Here is a 22,858-nt window from a genome sequence, read left to right as displayed (position 1 = left end):
TGTCCCAACTCAGTATTATCCTCATTGTTAAATATTGGACAATTATCCCATTCAAATTCATCTGTAATATCTCCCAATATCTTTTCTACAATTAACTTGCAATCTTCCATCGTATTTCTTCCTACACACATTCTTTTTAACCAGGATACTGCTCCCCCTGGAGACTTCCTGGGATTGGGGCATCCTTGTACTATAGCATTTAATTCCTTTGCATCTAATGCCTTTAAAATCAGCTCATCCCCCAACGGTCATAAATGGGTAAGCTGATCTCACTTTCTCTTCCTCTTCTACCGGCCCCAATCCTCTTCCCTTCTCTTCCTTTGGCTCATCACTCGACCTCATAACCCTATCACTTACCTCCACTACTTTCTTTTCCTTTCTTTCAACTTTCTTTTTCTTTTCCTCCTCTTCCTCTGTTTTACCTTTATCATGTGAACTTTCTGCCTCTCTCCCATTTGCTCTACGTTGTCTTCTAACTCGGACTGCTGACATGATGATGTCTTCATCATCCTCTGTTTTATCAGTGTGGGGAAGTGCTGGATATAACGGGGCTATCTGTGGGGAAGTGCTGGATATAACGGGGATATCTGTGGGGAAGTGCTGGATATAACGGGGCAATCTGTGGGGAAGTGCTGGATATAACGGGGCTATCTGTGGGGAAGTGCTGGATATAACGGGGCTATCTGTGGGGAAGTGCTGGATATAACGGGGCTATCTGTGGGGTAGTGCTGGATATAACGGGGCTATCTGTGGGGTAGTGCTGGATATAACGGGGCTATCTGTGGGGAAGTGCTGGATATAACGGGGCTATCTGTGGGGAAGTGCTAGATATAACGGGGCTATCTGTGGGGAAGTGATGGATATAACGGGGCTATCTGTGGGGAAGTTGGTGGAACTGAATTAACCTCTTTATGTTTGTAGGGTGGTGGTGGCACAGGAATATTTGCTGCAATTAAGGTTCTATATCCTGGTGCATATGTCAACCAATTCTTACCTCCCTCAAACATATAATCCTTGTCCCAAGCTGGGTCTCCCTTTCCCCAAACATCCACCTGTGGTTGCTCATGCAGGCACATACCATTCATCATATCCATACACATTGTGTCATTCCCTCCTTCCCGGGGAAAACTCGCTCCTCCCAATCCTTCTAACCAGCTTACTAAATTATTCACCCGTGAATTAACATAATAGTAATCAAAAGAAGAAACTCTAGTAACAAATTCTTTTCAAGTCTCATTTATGGGAACAACTGCATTTTCCCTTTCTGCTTTTTGTCTCTATTTTTCTTCATCAATTTAATCAACTTTAATGCTTTTAGCGGCGGCACATGGCGAGGTATTTCCTCCTTACCTAAGGAATTCCCCATAACAACAGCAGCGGCAGCAGCAGATTAGTAGGACAATACAGCAATACAACAAAGAACAATAAGTGCTATGTCAGGTGTATACAGGTATTCTATGTCCCGAGCCGAGAGTCCCTTTCTCTCGCTGCTAAACTCCACCCACAAATCTCCCTCTTAAGTTCAGAAAAAATGACCTCGGCAAGAAAAGCATCTCTTTTTCTTAAAAAAATAGAAAAAAAAAGATTCTCACTCACCTTGGTGATTATCCCACTCTTCTGACACCAGTACAAAGGGTTGGTGTTGAGTTTTTCCTCTCAATGGGGGCCCCCACCGGTTACACCTGAGCGATAACGTACGATATATCGGGAAATTAATTGCACGCCACAGCTTGTTGCAAGACACTTCAACTTTATTGCGGAAACATCGGCATATATATAAATCTGTAGTCTCTAGGCAGATTATTAATGACCAACCTTTAATATCAACCAATCAAATTCATGCATTTATCTTTAATATTTGCACCTTAATTGTCATTAAACTTTGCAGAACTAGTTTCTGGCCAGATGGTTGTGGTCAGACTAACTCATGATCTTAGCACAACGCCCAGACTACGGCCACGGTCTAACCGAAAGTTACTTCCTCAAAAAACTTGTAAACACAGTTAGTTTCCTGTAAAGAATACATACAGTACAAACTTTTCTCTTAATGTGTACAAAAGTCATATATTTTTTAAGCAAACATCTTGTATAACAAAATGGAGCTGATTATGTTATATTATCCTTTCAGGTACTCTTTATGGAGAGATCTGGGGTGTATTAGCCTCCAAATCTCTCCTCTGCCCTTAACATCTGATCGCACCAAGATCAGTGTAATCAGATACTTTAGGCCTCTTTCACATGAACGTTCCGATTGGGTCCGGACCCGATCACAACCTCTATTCTCTATGGAGTGGCAGATGTAAATGGATATGTGTCCCTTTACACTCGCTGACATCCGATCCGATCTGCCAAAAAGAGACAGATGGGGATCCATTCCCCTTCTGTCCATTGGATTGGATCACATGGCAGTCTGACCGCCCATAGAGGACAGCGGGCCGTGTCCATGTCCGCTCTGTATAAGCGAAGCAGACGCAGACTTGTCATCCATTTGCCTAACAGCGATCAGTAGACAGATCCCCGCTGAGCAAGAGGATACGCTGACGGGCCCACCCAGTGTGAAAGGGGCCTTACCATTTTATATTCCAGAAAACCAGAAGGGATGAATGCTCATCACTTCCGTCTTCCTGTATCATGGAGGCCATCAGGGCTGATCTGGCCTCTGTTTGCTTCTATGGGACAGGAGAGGCTGAGAGGGCCACAGGAGGTGATGGGAGAAAACTGTAAAAGCAACAAAAATAAAACTCTTTTGCATCGTATTTACATTAGGAGTGTAGTGACATCACAAGTGTTACCTAGAAAAACAAATAAAATATACCTATCTACATTTTCTACCACATTAAAACCCTCTGACATGAAAAACTGATGTATAATACATTTGGGTAGATTACAAATCCTAAAGGTGTAATGTGCTGAACTGGGACATCACCATAAGTGGTTAAGGACAGATTGCACCCTTTATGTAAATATTAATTCTAACCGTAGTTACACTTTAGGGTCAACATCATAATGTTTCTAGGGTCAAAAAGGGTTCTTCACAAACAATACCTACCCAAAAAAAGAGAATTGACTATTCAGAGTCATTGAAGAGAACCCGAGTCAGAGGAATTTCAGTCCCCCAGAAGATGCAGTCGTAGTATGTGATCGGTCTATGGAGAGGAGCAATAGCTGAACAGAGAGACAATATAATAAGGAAGTCCAATCTTCTCCTGATGGAATCCCTTAGACTTGTGGCAGGACAAGATGGAACACAAGCAGCCAGCTGGGTGTAAGTGGTACTGTTGAACACATCCCAAACAAAGAGCAGTGAATTGGTGTTGGAAGGTCTACACCAGCTTAGGAATTTGATTTCTCACTGGACAGAGATTTCTCAATGGCTGTTGTCCCTGTTGCAGTCCTACCTGTAAAGCTGTCACCCATAAGAGGAGGAGGAACCTGGAAATAAGGCATTGATCACTGGAGGGGAGGTGGAATATGTGAAGGGAGGCGTGGACAAGGTGAGCGTAGCTGGAGCCCTCAAGCTAGACGGATATTGGAATAGTCAGCAGAATCTAGAAAAGTCTCTCCCACTGAGGCTTTGGAGGCTTGCTAAGATGCCACTTGACCACTACCTAGTCTTGGTGCTGAGGCAGTGTTGGTAATGCATTAGCCCAGGATCTGACAATGAAGAAAACATTTGGGAACACAGCTCAGTTAATGAATGATGAAAATATATTACATGTTCAGTCAAAGCTCCATAAAAAGGATAGAGATTAAAATCATTAGGAAACACAATTCACTGTTGATACTTGTCTGAAAAAAATAGTCAAAAGGTAAAATAGTCTTGAGCTTCTATCCCTTTAAACCCCCCTTCTCCCCATTACCTCCTGCAGCTGAAGCCTGCGAATCCTCTGGTGTGTGATCAGCTGTGACTTATGTAAAAAAATCTGTTACACTCACAACACGGCTACAGATTTTCTCTGGTGTGGACACTCTTGTGTGTGTTAAGTTGTTCTCTATGTTTAAAAGATTTGTCACATTGAGAACACTGATATGGCTTCTCTCCAGTGTGACTCCTCTGGTGTATAATAAGGCTTTCCTTATATACAAAAGCTTTGCCACATTCAGAACACTGATATGGCCTTTCTCCAGTGTGAGTATTCTGGTGTATGATAAGTTTGCTGTTGGTTGTAAACATTTTATCACATTCAGAACAATCAAAGCTGCTTTCTAGTGTGAACTGTCCTGTGTATGATAAGCTCTGACTTAGTTTTAAAAGCTTTATCACATTCAACACATTGATGTGGCTTCTCTCCAGTGTGAATCCTCTGGTGTATGATAAGGGATGACACTTGTTTAAAAGTGGTATTGCATTCAGAACACTGATATGGTTTCTCTCCAGTGTGAATCCTCTGGTGTGTGATAAGATTACCTTTCATTGTGAAAGCTTTGTTACATTCAGAACACTGATATGACTTCTCTCCAGTGTGAATCCTCTGGTGTCTGATAAGACTTGACTTCATTGTAAAAGCTTTATCACATTCAAAACACTGATATGGCTTCTCTCCAGTGTGAATCCTCTGGTGTGTGATAAGATGTGACTTCTCGGTAAAAGCTTTATCACATTCAAAACACTGATATGGCTTCTCTCCGGTGTGAATCCTCTGATGTGTGATAAGACTTGGCTTCATTGTAAAAGCTTTATCACATTCAGAACACTGATATGGCTTCTCTCCGGTGTGAATCCTCTTGTGTTTGATAAGATACTCTTTCGTTGTAAAAGCTTTATCACATTCAGAACATTGATATGGCTTCTCTCCAGTGTGAATCCTCTGGTGTGTGATAAGATTACCTTTCATTGTAAAAGCTTTATCACATTCAGAACACTGATATGGCGTCTCTCCGGTGTGAATCCTCTTGTGTTTCATAAGATAATCTTTCGTTGTAAAAGCTTTATCACATTCAGAACACTGATATGGCTTCTCTCTAGTGTGGACTCTCTGGTGCGTGATAAGATGTGACTTCAGTGTAAAAGCTTTATCACATTCAGAACACTGATATGACTTCTCTCCAGTGTGAATCCTCTGGTGTCTGATAAGATGTGACTTCACTGTAAAAGCTTTATCACATTCAGAACACTGATACGACTTCTCTCCAGTGTGAATCCTCTGGTGTGTCATAAGATTACATTTAATTGTAAAAGCTTTATCACATTGAGAACACTGATATGGTTTCTCTCCAGTGTGAATCCTCTGGTGTGTCATAAGATTACCTTTCATTGTAAAAGCTTTTTCACATTCAGAACACTGATATGGCTTCTCTCTAGTGTGAACCCTCTGGTGTCTGATAAGATAACACTTGTGTGTAAAAGCTGTATCACATTCAGAACACTGATATGGCTTCTCTCCAGTATGAATCCTCTGGTGTTTGATAAGTTGATCCTTCGATGTAAAGGTTTTATCACATTCAGAACACTGATATGGCTTCTCTCTGGTGTGAACCCTTTTGTGTTTGGTAAGATTACCCTTTGTTGTAAAAGCTGTGTTGCACTCAAAACACTGAAAAGGTTTCTCTTCAGTGTGACCCTTCTGGTGTGTGATATGTTTTGCCTTCATTGTAAAACCTTTATCACAATCCAAACAAGAAATAGCTTCTGAAATAATTGTTATGGATGCAAGGGTTGAACTACATTGTAAAGCCATTGTCACTTCTAGAACACTGAAATGTCTTCTCTGCTGTTGTCCTCTGAGGGGGGATCAATGTTGAAGAGGATCCGAACCATTTACAACATTGAGAACACTGATACGTCTCATGTCCTGTGTGAATCCTCCAGTGAACTACAATAAAGACGTTCCGTCACCTAAGACATCCGTATGGCTCGTTTCCCATGTGACTGAGTTGTACTTATGAAGACCAGCATGACCAAAAACTTGGTTCTTCAATCCACCTGTACAGAAAAACAAAAAAGTCAGAATTCTATATAAAGGGCTAAATAAAGATGTTTTCTATATTTTTTTAATTAAAATGAAAATTTATGAAAACATCCAAAACATTCCAGAGTTGACATCAGAGTACAATCAGTATCACGACATGCATTGTCAGATAATGAAACACATCCAAAGTCAGAAACGTGTAACATAGCGCACAACAGCCTTATGCTATTGGGTTTTCACAGCCATCATGGTCCACTTGGGATAGAAAAATAATATGTTAAAATTCAAAAGTATAGGAGTACACCTTGCATCACATTACCATCTTACAGTGAGGAACAGAAGTATTTGAACCCCCTGCGATTTTGCAAGTTCTCCCACTTAGAAATCATGGAGGGTCTGACATTCACATTGTAGGTGCATTCCCACTCTGAGCGACAGAATTTAAAAAACAAAATTCAGGAGATCACATTGTATGATTTGTAAAGAATGTATTTGTTTCACACGGCTGAACACAAGTATTTGAACACCTAAGAAACAGCAAGAATTCTGGCTCTCAAAGACCTGTTACTGCACCTTTAAAATGTCCACCTCTACTCCACTCATTAATCTCACTTAGTAGCACCTGCCTGAGCTCTTTAAAGACACCTGTCCACCCCACAGTCAGTCAGACGCCAACTACTACCATGGGCAAGACTAAGAGGAGCTGTTAAAAGACACCAGAGACAAAATTGTGGACCTGCACAAGGCTGGAAAGGGCTACGGGGCAATTGCCAAGCAGCTTGGTGAAAATAGATCAACTGTTGGAGCAATTGTTAGAAAATGGAAGAGGCTAAAGACGACTGGCAGTCTCCCTCGGACTGGGGCTCCATGCAAGATGTCACCTCGTGGGGTATCACTGATGATAAGAAAGGTGAGGAATCAGCCCAGAACTACAAGGGAAGAGCTGGTCAATGACATGAAGAGAGATGGGACTACAGTTTCAAAGGTCACTGTCGGTAGAACACTACGCCATCATGGTTTCCAATCATGCATTGCATGGAAGGTTCCCCTGCTCAAGTCATCACATGTCCAGGCCCATCTGAAGTTTGCCAATGACCATCTGGATGTTCCAGAGGAAGCATGGGAGAAAGTCATGTGGTCAGAGGAGACCAAAGTAGAACTTTTTGGTCTAAACTTCCCTCGTCGTGTTTGGAGGAAAAAGAAAGATGAGTGTCATCTGAAGAATACCATCCCTACTGTGAAGCATGGGGATGGTGACATCATGATTTGAAGGTGCTTTTCTGCGAAGGGGACAGGATGACTGCACTGTATTAAGGAGAGGATGAATGGGGCCATTTATTGTGAGATTTTCAGCAACAACCTCCTTCCCTCAGTCAGAGCATTGAAGATGGGTCGTGGCTGGGTCCTCCAACATGACAACGACATGAAGCATACAGCCAGGAGAACCAAGGAGTGGCTCAGTAAGAAGCATATCAAGGTTCTGGAGTGGCCTAGTCAGTCTCCAGACCTAAATCCAATAGAAGATCTTTAGAGGGAGCTGAAACTCCGTGTTGCTCAGCAACAGCCCCGAAACCTGACAGATCTAGAGGAGATCGGTGAGGAGGAGTTGGCCAAAATCCCTGTTGCAGTGCAAACCTGGCCAAGGACTACAGGAAACGTCTGACCTCTGTAATTGCAGACAAAGGCTTCTGTACCAAATATTAACACGGATCTTCTCAGGGGTTCAAATACTTCTGTTCAGCCGTGCGAGACAAATACATTCTTTACAAATCATACAATGTGATCTCCTGAATTCTGTCCTCAGAGTGGGAATCCCCTGCAATGTGAATGTCAGACCCTCCATGATGGAGAAGTGGGAGAACTTGCAGAATCGCAGGGGGTTCAAATACTTCTGTTCCTCACTGTATTTGTATATCTGTCTTTGTGGTGGGAGCACGCCGTATGGCCAGCTCCCAGCACAGAGGCGGGGGTCTCACTGAGACCTCTGGGTCCCATACTAATGATCAAAACTCAGAACTCCCAACTCTGGGTCACCTGATCACTGTGAGCCTCTGATTGGCTATCACAATGAGGAGTCACTGTGAACCTCGCCCCACGTGTTTTCTTACATTGTCTCTCCTCTCAGAGAAAAAAAAAAACAACAGTGTGTAAAAAAATCAATCAATAATAATATTAATAATAATAAACAGCAATTTAAAATAAAAAAAAATAAAAAGTACGTAGATGAAGGTTTGATCTAGGACAGTGCCAGGGTTAGTGTTTGGGTCAAGGTCTGGGTCAAAGGTCAAGGTCAGAGTCAGTATTTTGGGGGGGTATTTATTTATGTAAATTAGTATCAGTGTCAGTTAGTGTCGGTGTGTTTTAGTAGGTAAAAAAAAAAGTAAAGAAAACTGCGCAGTACTGTTCCTGGGCTGTACTCCGGGTACAAACAGCAACTAACATACACATACGAGGTATTGCTGCCATCGTCGGGGGCAGGAGAATTGTTGGGGGTTGTCCTTTGGTGGTGGGTTATGGCAGCAGCAAGAAATATACAGCTAACTTTAGAAAAAATGATTTTCACTATTTTGGGCCTGTTTTCCTTTGATCACATAAAAATAAAATCAGGAGATGTCCATTACCATTTACCAACTGGATGCACAAAGTAGTTGTGATGACGGTTTCACTAACGCATGTCAAAGCTGCAAAATTGTGCTTAGGCATTAACATTTGTTGTACCTTCAGGCGCGAAGGGGTTTGGGTTCAGTTTGATGTCATTGAAAAAAGCTTGATTAATGGTGCCGACAATCGTGTCCCAATATCTATGAAGATTATGCGTTTAGAGTGGTTCTGAGGGCCAGTTGACACCAGAATGTGATGTGGGAAATCTGAGGTCCATGTTTGTGTCCCCCACCTGGTGTCAGTGCAATGCTAATGACACCCCAAACGCAGGCCACAATCACAGGGCATTTTCCTGCACTGGATGGCATGGCACAGAAGTACAGAAGTTCCATGCGGTCCGGTTGCTGTGTGTTTTGTGAAGTAGTCCAAGCACAACTTTAGCTGTGGTCTGGTGCCATTTCAGCCAATTCAAATGAATGGTGTGAAATCATACTGCACCCAGATAGCATGTGAATCGCACTGGAACGCACAGAGCATTGCATGCGCAGCACGTTCCTGTGCAATGTATCCACTTGAAGATCAGGCCTTTTCTGACCATTTTTATTTACATTTCAAAATCAGTTTTTTTGCTAGAAAATCAGTTAGAGCCCCAAACGTTATAGACTTTTTATAGCGGAGGTCCTAGAGAATAAAATGAAGGGTGTTATAATTTTTTACATGCGGTATAAATTTAAAAATGTATGTTACAGCGAGTGAATAAATACCAAACGTGTCATTCTTTAAAAGTGCGCACGCCTGCAACAGCCACAAATGACGTAAATGTCATTATCCACAGGAGATGCTATAAAAGCCTTTACAGGGCCCCACTTTAGATTTACACAGGAGGTCTAGTACTAGAATTACTGCCCTCGATCTGATGTTCACGGTGTTACCTCACATGTGTGGGACCATCGATGTTTGAAAGCGTGCGGCATGTCTCGTGCATTCACCTTTTGCGCACAAGCACGGGGGGGAGGGGGGCTGCATATTTCTTTCCATTTATTTTGTTGACATTGTCGCTTTACATTGGTATCACTTTTATTGGTATCACAGAAAATATAAATATCCCCTGTGATAGCAATAGGCAGTGACAGGTACTCTTTATGGAGAGATCTGGGGTCTATTAGCCTCCAAATCTCTCCTCTGCCCTTAACATCTGATCGCACCAAGATCAGTGTAATCAGATACTTTAGGCCCCTTTCACACGGACGTTCCGATTGGGTCCGGACCCGATCAGAACCTCTATTCTCCTCTATGGAGTGGCAGATGTAAACGGATATGTGTCCCTTTACACTCGCCGACATCCGATCCGATCCACCAAAAAGAGACAGATGGGGATCCATTCCCCTTCTGTCCATTGGATCGGATCACATGGCAGTCTGACCGCCCATAGAGGACAGCGGGCCGTGTCCATGTCCGCTCTGTATAAGCGAAGCAGACGCAGGCTTGTCATCCATTTGCCCAACAGCGATCAGCAGACAGATCCCCCGCTGAGCAAGAGGATCCGCTGACGGGCCCACCCAGTGTGAAAGGGGCCTTACCATTTTATATTCCAGAAAACCAGAAGGGATGAATGCTCATCACTTCCATCTTCCTGTATCATGGAGGCCATCAGGGCCAATCTGGCCTCTGTTTGTTTCTATGGGACAGGAGAGGCTGAGAGGGCCACACAAGGTGGTGGGAGGGGGGAGGTCCCCTCCCGCTGCTTGTAAAAGCAATCCAGCGGCTAATTATCTGGTTGGATTGCTTTTATAAGAAAGCAGACCCTCGGCTCTAACACCGGGATGACTTCTTCAGCTGCAGTCATGATATGAGTTCTCTGCCAGCCCACTTATTAATTCCCAGTTATTAATTCCTTGTTCCTTTAATCCATCCTGGCCATAGGAAGAGCATCCTCCAATTAGTATTCTACTTCTGTGTGCCAAAGGTCCCTAGCTGTAATTACCGCACCCCCTCAACAAAAGGTCCCAAATTCAATTAGTGTTTTCCCCCATTGTTATCTTGTTTACAGCTACAAATTCAATTATTGTGTTTCCTTCCCTGTCCATCTTGCCCATCATGGTTTGTGTCCATGTAAAATTCTTCTCCACTGTTATTCCATTTACAGCTGCAAATCTAATTACTGTGTTTCCTTGACCATCCTGTCCGACCTGCTTTTCTGCCCAAATGTAATATCCTCCCCACTGCCCTCCTGTTTACAGCTACAAATTCAATGACTGTATTTCCTTTCCTATCCATTCCCTCCATTGTCATCCAAAATGCTCAATTAAGGCCTTCCCTCCATTGTCATCCTGCTAATGACCCCCCACCACCTCTCGTCCTGCCCCGGGGTTTAAGAGGTCAGTGCTGGTCTCTCCCAATGTTCCATTCTGCTGTGCATCCACTGAGGGATCCAGCTGCGGCTGGACTCTAGTGGCCTAGACTCTGCCTGAGCCCCATTGGAGTAAGGGGGACCCCAGAAGCCACATCAGCTCTTCCTGAGACCACCACATCAGCTCTTCCTGAGACGCTGCCATCTCTATCTGGGATTATCACATCAGCTCTGCGTGGGTGTATGCTTCTCCTGTGTTATCTGACCTGTTTATGAACTGCCTCTTACCTCCCTGTTGGATTACAAACTGCTGTAGAGGCTTTAACTTTGCCCACCGGGGCTGAATTACAAAGTATTCTGGGCTCTCTCTCTGCACTACTCCCCATTGAGTGACTGTTGTCTGTTTTAATAAAGCTTTAAGTGTTTGCCGCCTGCCTTGTGTGTTCTGTCCCGCCTACCCTCCGTCACACCACCAAGTGATCTTCCATGTACCAGCAAAGACAAGGGTGAAGCTCAAAATCTCATTCAGTCATCTTCCATGAGAACATGCCGCCCCTCTGCCTTGTCCCACACCATCCCCCATCCTGTGTCAGCGTGCAGGGGGGCGCAGGAGGATATTCTAGTCTGCTGGTCTATATTAAGTAGGGTGGGAGAGGAGGGGGAGGGGTATTAGGATCCATGTCATGTATGTCAGCTGTCTGCATCATTATTGGCCCCAGACCTGCATTCCGGACAGTTCAGTGTACAGACAGAGGGGGGATTTACTAAATACAACTAGGCTGTTCACTTTACACTTTTCACAGAACTTTCCCCCGGAGCTTAGTGAATGCGGTGAAATCTGACTTTACAAAGAATATCCAATCACACGCAAAGAAAATGTAAAAAATGCAATTTTGCTTCCACATGATTGGCTGATGGAAGTCAGGAGAGCTTCACCTCATTACCCAACCCCTCGTCTACTAAGGTACATTTCTTATCCTTCTGGTATTCAAAGGGTTAAACACAAATGAGGTTTGTATTATTATTTCAGCCAGCGGTCATGTAAAATTGATCCGGGCAGCTGTAGAAGCAGCCAATCACTTTACAGTACAGAGAATGTGCCGCCCCTCCCCCCTGCTGGTGCCTGCCGTGTTTCCTCCAGGATGTCCAGGACGGAGGAACATCGGTAAACCACTTCATCTTACTAAGCAGGAGGAGCTTGGAGAGGATCTGATCCCCCGATCTCATCTGTGATGAATGAACCCCGAAATGACAAACATTCTGTCACTTCCAGGTTCAGAGCCGTCATTCCCGGGAGCCGGAGTCACAAGTTTTTTTCCTTTTTCCACGTAGCGATGGCGGCGGGCATTGTGAGTGACGTTGGATCTACTTCGGGGGACATTTTTTACATTTTTATTTTTAATAAAGGACTTGTCACAGAAGGTCTCCTGTCATTATTTACACATTTTTTCTTGTGAATGAGTAACTGTAACATGTACTCCATACTCATTCACATGGGGGGGCTTTCAGATTCTGATAAGACCCCAGCATACAGAAAATTGGAAGGACAGGGGGCAGTATAGGGACAGTAGGGAGGACAGGGGGCATTGTGGGGGACAGTAGGAAGTACAGGGGGCATTGTGGGGGACAGTAGGAAGTACAGGGGCATTGTGGGGGACAGTAGGGAGGACAGGGGGCAGTGTGGGGGACAGTAGGGAGGACAGAAGGCATTGTGGGGGACAGTAGGAAGGACAGGGGGCATTGTGGGGGACAATAGGGAGGACAGGGGGCAGTGTGGGGGACAGTAGGGAGGACAGGGGGCATTGTGGGGGACAGTAGGAAGGACAGGGGGCATTGTGGGGGACAGTAGGAAGGACAGGAGGCATTGTGGGGCACAGTAGGGACAGGGGGCATTGTGGGGGACCGTAGGAAGGACAGGGGGCATTGTGGGGGACAGCAGGAAGGACAGGGGGCATTGTGGAGGACAGTAGGGAGGACACGGGACATTGTGGGGGACAGTAGGAAGGATAGGAGGCAGTGTGGGGGACAGTAGGGAGGACAGGAGGCAGTATGGGGGACAGTAGGGAGGACAGGGGGCAGTGTGGGGGACAGTAGGGAGGACAGGAGGCAGTGTGGGGACAGTAGGGAGGACAAAGGGCAATGTGGGGAAGAGTAGGGAGGACAGGAGCATTGTGGGGACAATAGGGAGGACAGGGGCAGTATGGTGGACAGTAGGAAGGACAAGGGGCAGTGTTGGAGACAGTAAGGAGGACAGGGAGAATTGTGGGGGACAGTAGGGAGGACAGGGGCATTGTGGGGACAATAGGGAGGACAGGGGCAGTATGGTGGACAGTAGGAAGGACAAGGGGCAGTGTTGGAGACAGTAAGGAGGACAGGGAGAATTGTGGGGGACAGTAGGGAGAACATGGAGCACTGAGGGGAATGGGGAGGACAGGGCACAGTGTGGTGACAATAGTGAGGATAGGGAGCAGCATGGGGACAGTAGGGAGGACAGGGGGCAGTGTGGGGGACAGTAGGGAGCACACGGGGCATTGTGGGGGACAGTAGGAAGGACAGGGGGAAGTGTGGGGGAAAGTAGGGAGGACAGGAGGCAGTGTGGGGGAAAGTAGGAAGGATAGGAGGCAGTGTGGGGGACAGTAGGAAGGACAGGGGCATTGTGGGGGAAAGTAGGAAGGACAGGGGGCATTGTGGGGGACAGTAGGGAGGACAGGGGGCATTGTGGGGGACAGTAGGAAGGATAGGAGGCAGTGTGGGGGACAGTAGGGAGGACAGGAGGCAGTGTGGGGGACAGTAGGAAGGACAGGGGGCATTGTGGGGGACAGTAGGGAGGACAGGGGGCATTGTGGGAAACAGTAGGGAGGACAGGAGGCAGTGTGGGGACAGTAAGGAGGACAGGGGGCACTGTGGGGACAGTAGGGAGGTAGGGAGGACAGAGGGCAATGTGGGGAAGAGTAGGGAGGACAGGGGCAGTGTGGGGGACAGTAGGAAGGACAGGGGGCAGTGTTGGAGACAGTAAGGAGGACAGGGAGAATTGTGGGGGACAGTAGGGAGGACAGGGGACATTTTGGGTGAACGTAGGGAGGACAGGGGTCAGTGCAGGGAAAGTAGGGAGGACAGGGGGCATTGTGGGGACCATAGGGAGGACAGGGGGTAGTGTGGGGGACAGTAATGAGGACAGGGGGCAGTGTGAGGGACAGTAGGGAGGACAGGGGGCAGTGTGGGGAACAGTAGGGAGGACAGGAGGCAGTGTGGGGGACAGTAGGGAGGACAGGGGGCATTGTGGGGGACAGTAGGAAGGACAGGGGGCATTGTGGGGTACAGTAGGGACAGGGGGCATTGTGGGGGACCGTAGGAAGGACAGGGGGCATTGTGGGGGACAGCAGGAAGGACAGGGGGCATTGTGGAGGACAGTAGGGAGGACACGGGACATTGTGGGGGACAGTAGGAAGGATAGGAGGCAGTGTGGGGGACAGTAGGGAGGACAGGAGGCAGTATGGGGGACAGTAGGGAGGACAGGGGGCAGTGTGGGGGACAGTAGGGAGGACAGGAGGCAGTGTGGGGACAGTAGGGAGGACAAAGGGCAATGTGGGGAAGAGTAGGGAGGACAGGAGCATTGTGGGGACAATAGGGAGGACAGGGGCAGTATGGTGGACAGTAGGAAGGACAAGGGGCAGTGTTGGAGACAGTAAGGAGGACAGGGAGAATTGTGGGGGACAGTAGGGAGGACAGGGGCATTGTGGGGACAATAGGGAGGACAGGGGCAGTATGGTGGACAGTAGGAAGGACAAGGGGCAGTGTTGGAGACAGTAAGGAGGACAGGGAGAATTGTGGGGGACAGTAGGGAGAACATGGAGCACTGAGGGGAATGGGGAGGACAGGGCACAGTGTGGTGACAATAGTGAGGATAGGGAGCAGCATGGGGACAGTAGGGAGGACAGGGGGCAGTGTGGGGGACAGTAGGGAGCACACGGGGCATTGTGGGGGACAGTAGGAAGGACAGGGGGAAGTGTGGGGGAAAGTAGGGAGGACAGGAGGCAGTGTGGGGGAAAGTAGGAAGGATAGGAGGCAGTGTGGGGGACAGTAGGAAGGACAGGGGCATTGTGGGGGAAAGTAGGAAGGACAGGGGGCATTGTGGGGGACAGTAGGGAGGACAGGGGGCATTGTGGGGGACAGTAGGAAGGATAGGAGGCAGTGTGGGGGACAGTAGGGAGGACAGGAGGCAGTGTGGGGGACAGTAGGAAGGACAGGGGGCATTGTGGGGGACAGTAGGGAGGACAGGGGGCATTGTGGGAAACAGTAGGGAGGACAGGAGGCAGTGTGGGGACAGTAAGGAGGACAGGGGGCACTGTGGGGACAGTAGGGAGGTAGGGAGGACAGAGGGCAATGTGGGGAAGAGTAGGGAGGACAGGGGCAGTGTGGGGGACAGTAGGAAGGACAGGGGGCAGTGTTGGAGACAGTAAGGAGGACAGGGAGAATTGTGGGGGACAGTAGGGAGGACAGGGGACATTTTGGGTGAACGTAGGGAGGACAGGGGTCAGTGCAGGGAAAGTAGGGAGGACAGGGGGCATTGTGGGGACCATAGGGAGGACAGGGGGTAGTGTGGGGGACAGTAATGAGGACAGGGGGCAGTGTGAGGGACAGTAGGGAGGACAGGGGGCAGTGTGGGGAACAGTAGGGAGGACAGGAGGCAGTGTGGGGGACAGTAGGGAGGACAGGGGGCATTGTGGGGGACAGTAGGAAGGACAGGGGGCATTGTGGGGTACAGTAGGAAGGACAGGGGGCATTGTGGGGGACAGTAGGGAGGACAGGGGGCATTGTGGGAAACAGTAGGAAGGACAGGGGCAGTGTGGGGGACAGTAGGGAGGACAGGAGGCAGTGTGGGGACAGTAGGGAGGACAGGGGGCACTGTGGGGACAGTAGGGAGGACAGAGGGCAATGTGGGGAAGAGTAGGGAGGACAGGGGCATTGTGGGGACAGTAGGGAGGACAGGGGCAGTGTGGGGGACAGTAAGAAGGACAGGGGGCAGTGTTGGAGACAGTAAGGAGGACAGGGAGAATTGTGGGGGACAGTAGGGAGGACAGGGGACATTTTGGGTGAAAGTAGGGAGGACAGGGGTCAGTGCAGGGAAAGTAGGGAGGACAGGGGGCATTGTGGGGACCGTAGGGAGGACAGGGGGTAGTGTGGGGGACAGTAATGAGGACAGGAGGCATTGTGGGGACAGTAGGGAGGACAGGGGGCAATGTGGGGAAGAGTAGGGAGGACAGGGGCATTGTGGGGACAATATGGAGGACAGGGGCAGTGTGGGGGACAGTAGGAAGGACAGGGGGCAGTGTTGGAGACAGTAAGGAGGACAGGGAGAATTGTCGGGGACAGTAGGGAGGACAGGGGACATTTTGGGTGAAAGTAGGGAGGACAGGGGTCAGTGCAGGGAAAGTAGGGAGGACAGGGGGCATTGTGGGGACCGTAGGGAGGACAGGGGGCACTGTGGGGACAGTAGGGAGGACAGAGGGCAATGTGGGGAAGAGTAGGGAGGACAGGGGGCAGTGTGGGGGACAGTAGGGAGGACAGGGGCAGTGTGGGGGACAGTAGGAAGGACAGGGGGCAGTGTTGGAGACAGTAAGGAGGACAGGGAGAATTGTGGGGGACAGTAGGGAGGACAGGGGACATTTTGGGTGAAAGTAGGGAGGACAGGGGTCAGTGCAGGGAAAGTAGGGAGGACAGGGGGCATTGTGGGGACAGTAGGGAGGACAGGGGGCACTGTGGGGACAGTAGGGAGGACAGGGGGCACTGTGGGGACAGTAGGGAGGACAGAGGGCAATGTGGGGAAGAGTAGGGAGGACAGGGGCATTGTGGGGACAGTAGGGAGGACAGGGGCAGTGTGGGGGACAGTAAGAAGGACAGGGGGCAGTGTTGGAGACAGTAAGGAGGACAGGGAGAATTGTGGGGGACAGTAGGGAGGACAGGGGACATTTTGGGTGAAAGTAGGGAGGACAGGGGTCAGTGCAGAGAAAGTAGGGAGGACAGGGGGCATTGTGGGGACCGTAGGGAGGACAGGGGGCACTGTGGGGACAGTAGGGAGGACAGAGGGCAATGTGGGGAAGAGTAGGGAGGACAGGGGGCAGTGTGGGGGACAGTAGGGAGGACAGGGGCAGTGTGGGGGACAGTAGGAAGGACAGGGGGTAGTGTGGGGGACAGTAATGAGGACAGGAGGCATTGTGGGGACAGTAGGGAGGACAGGGGGCACTGTGGGGACAGTAGGGAGGACAGAGGGCAATGTGGGGAAGAGTAGGGAGGACAGGGGTCAGTGCAGGGAAAGTAGGGAGGACAGGGGGCATTGTGGGGACAGTAGGGAGGACAGGGGGCAGTGTTGGAGACAGTAAGGAGGACAGGGAGAATTGTGGGGGACAGTAGGGAGGACAGGGGACATTTTGGGTGAAAGTAGGGAGGACAGGGGTCAGTGCAGGGAAAGTAGGGAGGACAGGGGGCATTGTGGGGACCGTAGGGAGGACAGGGGGTAGTGTGGGGGACAGTAATGAGGACAGGAGGCATTGTGGGGACAGTAGTGAGGACAGGGGGCAATGTGGGGAAGAGTAGGGAGGACAGGGGCATTGTGGGGACAATAGGGAGGACAGGGGCAGTGTGGGGGACAGTAGGAAGGACAGGGGGCAGTGTTGGAGACAGTAAGGAGGACAGGGAGAATTGTCGGGGACAGTAGGGAGGACAGGGGACATTTTGGGTGAAAGTAGGGAGGACAGGGGTCAGTGCAGGGAAAGTAGGGAGGACAGGGGGCATTGTGGGGACCGTAGGGAGGACAGGGGGCACTGTGGGGACAGTAGGGAGGACAGAGGGCAATGTGGGGAAGAGTAGGGAGGACAGGGGGCAGTGTGGGGGACAGTAGGGAGGACAGGGGCAGTGTGGGGGACAGTAGGAAGGACAGGGGGCAGTGTTGGAGACAGTAAGGAGGACAGGGAGAATTGTGGGGGACAGTAGGGAGAACATGGAGCACTGAGGGGAACAGGGAGGACAGGGCACAGTGCGGTGACAATAGTGAGGATAGGGAGCAGCGTGGGGACAGTAGGGAGGACAGGGGGAAGTGTGGGGGACAGTATGGAGGACAGAGGGCAGCGTGGGGACAGTAGGGAGGACAGGGGGCAGTGTGGGGGACAGTAGGGAGGACAGGGGACATTTTGGGTGAAAGTAGGGAGGACAGGGGGCAGTGCAGGGAAAGTAGGGTAGGACAGGGGGCATTGTGGGGACCGTAGGGAGGACAGGGGATAGTGTGGGGGACAGTAATGAGGACAGGAGGCATTGTGGGGACATAAGGTAGGACAGGGGGCAGGGTTGCGGGACAGTATGGAGGACAGGGGGAATTGTGGGGGACAGAAGGGAGGAAAGGGGGCACTGAGGGGACAGGGAGGAAAGGGCGCAGTGCGGGGACAGTAGGGAGGACAGGGGGCAGTGTGGGGAGAGTAGGAATTACAGGGGACATTGTGGGGGACAGTAGGGAGGACACGGGGCATTGCGTGGGCAGCAGGGAGCACAGAGGGACAATGCAGAGACAGTAATGAGGACAGGAGGCAGTTTGGGGGACAGTAGGGAAGACGGGGTAATGTGGGGGACAGTAGAGAGGACATTGGGCACTGATGGGACAGGGAGGATAGGGCGCAGTGCGGGGACAGTATGTAGGACAGGGGGCAGTGTGGGTACAGAAGGTAGGACAGGGTCATTGCGTGGGCAGTAGGGAGGACAGGGACAGTGCATGGATAGTAGGAAGGACACGAGGCAGTATAGGGGACAGTAGGGAAGACAGGGGGTAGTGTGGGGGACAGTATGGAGGACAGGGGGCTGTGTGGGTTATAGTAGGGAGGACAGGGGGCATTGTGGGGGACAGTAGGGAGGACAGGGGCATTGTGGGGGACAGTAGGGAGGACAGGGGGCATTGTGGGTGACAGTAGGGAGGACAGAGGGCAGTGTGGGGGACAGTAGGGAGGACAGGGGCATTGTGGGGGACAGTATGGAGGACAGGGGGCAGCTTGAGGGACAGTAGGGAGGACAGGAGGCATTTTAGGGGACAGAAGGGAGGACAGGGCACAGTGCGGGAACAATCGTGAGGATAGGGAGCAGTGTGGGGACAGTAAAGAGGACAGGGGGCAGTATGAGAACAGTGGGAATTACAGCGGGCATTGTGTGGGACAGTAGGGAGCACAAGGGGCAGTGCGGGGAAAGAAGGGAGGAAAGAGAACATTGTGGGGACAGAAGGTAGGACAGGGGGAGAGTGCAGTTACAGAAGTAAGGACAGGAGACACTGTGGGGGACAGTAGGGAAGACAGGGGGTAGTGTGGGGAACAGTATGGAGGAAAGGGGGCAGTGTGGGGGACAGTAGGAAGGACAGGGGGCAGTGTGGGGGACAGTAGGGAGGACAGGGCGCAGTGTGGGGGAAAGTAGGGAAGACTGGGAACATTGTGGGGGACAGTAGGGATGACAGGGGGCATTTTGGGGTCTGTATGGAGGACAGGGGGTAGTGTGGGGGATAGTAGGGAGGACAGGAGGCATTGTGGGGGACAGGAGGGAGGACAGGAGGCATTGTGGGGGACAGTAGGGAGGACAGGGGACAGTGTGGGGGACAGTAGGGAGGACAAAGGGCATTGTGTGGGACAGTAGGAAGGACAGGGGGGCAATGTGTGGGACAGTAGGGAGGACAGAGAGCAGTGTGGGGGACAGTAGGAAGGACAGGGGGGCAATGTGTGGGACAGTAGTGAGGACAGGGGGCATTGTGGAGGACAGTAGGGAGGACAGGGGGCATTGTGGAGGACAGTAGGGAGGACAGGGGGGCAATGTGTGGGACAGTAGGGAGGACAGAGAGCAGTGTGGGGGACAGTAGGAAGGACAGGGGGGCAATGTGTGGGACAGTAGTGAGGACAGGGGGCATTGTGGAGGACAGTAGGGAGGACAGGGGGCATTGTGGAGGACAGTAGGGATGACAAGGGGTTGTGGGGTTGACAGGGGAACAATGAGGGGGTCTTCTGGTTCTTGTAGTTCCCCTGCATTCCGTAACTCCACACTTTGTATATGAGTGACCCAAGTAATGATGAGTCATGCATACACCCCTGTTTAAGGGGTCACACCCCTTCCATGGTATCTGCTCCATGAAAGAGCCCCCCAAAAATGCAAAAAAGCAATATGAGTCTGCTGTGGATATTAGGGGGTTAATCACACAAAAATGTTAAATATAGTGTGAGGTCCCTGTAGAAAATCCATAGCGGACCCCCAATCTGAGCATGAAGCCAAGCTGGCCAGGGAAGGGAGTGCCAAGCTGGCCAGGGAAGGGAGTGCCAAGCATGCAGCCAAGTTGGCCAGGGAAGGGAGTGCCAGGCATGCAGCCAAGCTGGCCAGGGAAGGGAGTGCCAGGCATGCGGCCCCCTCCTGAACCATATGAGGGGTACTCTGTATAGACCCTCACCAGTCCTCCTCCTGGATTCCTCTAGTCCTCCTTCTCTCCAGGAATGGCTGGGATGAGTCCTTTGGCTTTGAGTGACGGGAAGTGGAGACGTTCTCTTCCTTCTCATGTCCTCTTTACTCTTTCAGAGGGAAAAGTTTCCCCACCAATGGAGAGAGATGGAGGGGAGTCTGAAGGTCTTCTCTGGAAGATCCCATTACATTCCACACCCAGACATGGAGATTCCTCCACATGGGAGGTCATGTGACAGCCAAGAAGATTCCCCATTAGAGAGGCCCCCCTCCCCCCACCACCAGATGGATAGAGACTAAGAATAGACAAGACGGGACACTACAGGCTCTACAGACACACTGTGTATATACTGTATATAATACCCGGGACACGAGGAAAGGGGGACGGCACACTGGGGACACCCACAGAGGAGTAATATGTCCCTTACATTGGTGTCAGTGGAGTAGTATGTCTCTTACATTGGTGTCAGTGAAATAGTATTTCCCTTAGATTGGTGTCAGTGGAGTAGTATGTGCCCTACATTGGTGTCAGTGGAGAAGTATGTCCCTTACATTGGTGTCAGTGGAGTAGTATGTCTCTTACATTGGTGTCAGTGGAGTAGTATGTCTCTTACATTGGTGTCAGTGGAGAAGTATGTCCCTTACATTGGTGTCAGTGGAGTAGTATGTCCCTTACATTGGTGTCAGTGGAGTAGTATGTCCTTACATTGGTGTCAGTGGAGTAGTATGTCCCTTACATTGGTGTCAGAGGAGTAGTATGTCCCTTACATTGGTGTCAGTGGAGAAGTATGTCCCTTACATTGGTGTCAGTGGAGTAGTATGTCCCTTACATTGGTGTCAGTGGAGTAGTATGTATCCTTACATTGGTGTCAGTGGAGTAGTATGTCCCTTACATTGGTGTCAGTGGAGTGGTATGTCCCTTACATTGGTGTCAGTGGAGTGTTATGTCCCTTACATTGGTGTCAGTGGAGTGGTATGTCCCTAACATTGGTGTCAGTGGAGTGGTATGTCCCTTACATTGGTGTCAGTGGAGTAGTATGTCCCTTACATTGGTATCAGTGGAGTAGTATGTCTCTTACATTGGTGTCAGTGGAGTGGTATGTCCCTTACATTGATGTCAGTGGAGTAGTATGTCCCTTACATTGGTGTCAGTGGATTAGTATGTCCTTACATTGGTGTCAGTGGATTAGTATGTCCTTACATTGGTGTCAGTGGAGTAGTATGTCCCTTACATTGGTGTCAGTGGAGTAGTATGTCCCTTACATTGGTGTCAGTGGAGTAGTATATCCCTTACATTGGTGTCAGTGGAGTAGAATGCCACTTACATGACATGCGTGGTGTCAGTAATCAGAGCTGTGAGTATATGACTTCCCTCTGCCAGTCCTGGAATCTGATCTCTCCCAGTCCCAGCCTGGAGAACGGGGTCTCTGTGTTTTCTCGGACTGGGATAAAATGTGGTGTCAGGTGGAGGGGGTGGTAAATGTAGGAGGGGGGGCAGCAGCTGTCCATGGCAGAGAGGAGGACAGACAGAACAACAGCTGCACAAAGTTCCCGGATCCAGAGCCGTGCAGAACATTCACCAGCTGATAGGAGGGGAGTTCTCTGACACCGAGGAGCACAGCAAACACATTGCCTTTTTACATACATTGGTGTCAGTGGAGTATTATGTCTCTTACATTGGTGTCAGTGGAGTAGTATGTCCCTTACATTGGTGTCAGTGGGGTAGTATGTCCCTTACATTGGTGTCAGCGGAGTAGTATGTCTCTAACATTGGTGTCAGTGGAGTAGTATGTCCCTTACATTGGTGTCAGTGGAGTAGTATGTCTCTAACATTGGTGTCAGTGGAGTAGTATCTCCTTACATTGGTGTCAGTGGAGTAGTATGTCCCTTACATTGGTGTCAGTGGAGTAGTATGTCCCTTACATTGGTGTCAGTGGAGTAGTATGTCTCTTACATTGGTGTCAGTGGAGTAGTATGTCTCTAACATTGGTGTCAGTGGAGTAGTATCTCCTTACATTGGTGTCAGTGGAGTAGTATGTCTCTAACATTGGTGTCAGTGGAGTAGTATCTCCTTACATTGGTGTCAGAGGAGTAGTATGTCCCTTACATTGGTGTCAGTGGAGTAGTATGTCCCTTACATTGGTGTCAGTGGAGTGGTATGTCCCTTACATTGGTGTCAGTGGAGTAGAATGCCACTTACATGACATGCGTGGTGTCAGTAATCAGAGCTGTGATTATATGACTTCCCTCTGCCAGTCCCGGAATCTGATCTCTCCCAGTCCCAGCCTGGAGAACGGGGTCTCTGTGTTTTCTTGGACTGGGATGAAATGTGGTGTCAGGAGGAGGGGGAGGGGGGTGGTAAATGTAGGAGGAGGGGGGTAGCAGCTGTCCATGGCAGAGAGGAGGACAGACAGAACAACAGCTGCACAAAGTTCCCGGATCCAGAGCCGTGCAGAACATTCACCAGCTGATAGGAGGGGAGATCACTGACACCGAGGAGCACAGCAAACACATTGCCTTTTTACACCCA

General features: G+C 49.6%; 1 pseudogene across 1 annotated transcript; it reads right to left on the bottom strand.

Moving 5' to 3' along the window:
- Positions 1 to 1,730: 1,730 nt before the first annotated feature.
- Positions 1,731 to 20,813, bottom strand: LOC149442998 (uncharacterized; annotated as a pseudogene). The gene is made up of 2 exons (XR_016306711.1): positions 20,321 to 20,813; positions 1,731 to 5,923 (listed from the first exon to the last, which is right to left on the bottom strand). The product of XR_016306711.1 is annotated as an uncharacterized LOC149442998 (transcript).
- Positions 20,814 to 22,858: the final 2,045 nt, after the last annotated feature.

This window comes from Staurois parvus, unplaced genomic scaffold, assembly GCF_062004578.1.
Source record: "Staurois parvus isolate SC_StPar_1 unplaced genomic scaffold, SC_StPar_1.0 ptg000881l, whole genome shotgun sequence".
Classification (NCBI taxonomy): Eukaryota; Metazoa; Chordata; class Amphibia; order Anura; family Ranidae; genus Staurois; species Staurois parvus.
This window is presented reverse-complemented; position numbering and strand designations above follow the sequence as displayed.